Below are 785 nucleotides of genomic sequence, written 5' to 3' on the forward strand. Positions count from 1 at the left end.
CTGGCAGGAGGAAGGAGCGAGGGGGGGTGGGGGGAGATCTCAAAGCACATTCCCGATGGGATGGCAGCCGAGCTGCTCTCCAGGAGAGACCTGAGGGCAAACGTGAGACCAAATATCCCTTCCCCAGGGCGACTTCACCTCCAGCCAAGAACAAAAACGCAAAGGAAAGGGTTTCCGGGAAGTGCCCCCACTTCCCCCGAGCCTCCCCTCCTTGGATTGGGATATTTTGGGCCAAAAGATGACCGAGGAGACTGGGAGGGGGCAGGAACTGGAGGAAGCCAAACCCTGGGAGCTATTTTCATCCCTCGGGCAGGAAAAACACCTGCTGGGGTCGTTACGCCGGGGGGAAAAAACAAACCTCGAGGTTTTTCCCCCGGGGAGGGGGTGGGAGATGAATAGCTGGGCTCATCCCTGACCGGGAATCGGTGCTGGATCCCGGGGGGTCACCCTGAGGGTTTCCAGGTCCCGATCCCCCCCTCTCAGTCCCCAGGGAAAGGGCTGGGTGGATCCTGCCCAGGGAGGCTGGGGGGGGGGGGGGCGTTCCTACCACCCACCCCCCAAAAAAAATACAATGGGGGGTTCAAAGGGGTCTGAGCTGCTCTAGGCTCTGATTTGGGGTGTGCAGCCCTAAACCAGGGCTGGGCATGTGGATAAGCGGGGAGCTGGTGCCCTCTCCTGTCGGCAGCCTCTGCTGGTCCCTGCAGCCCGTCCGGCCTCGGATCCCCGACCCCCCGGGCCCCCCAGCCCCGGGGGGGCCCTGGGGTGACCCCGCCCAGGAACTGGGG

Source organism: Chaetura pelagica, unplaced genomic scaffold (genome assembly GCF_000747805.2).
Source record: "Chaetura pelagica isolate M959 unplaced genomic scaffold, ChaPel_1.0 scaffold470, whole genome shotgun sequence".
Lineage (NCBI taxonomy): Eukaryota > Metazoa > Chordata > Aves > Apodiformes > Apodidae > Chaetura > Chaetura pelagica.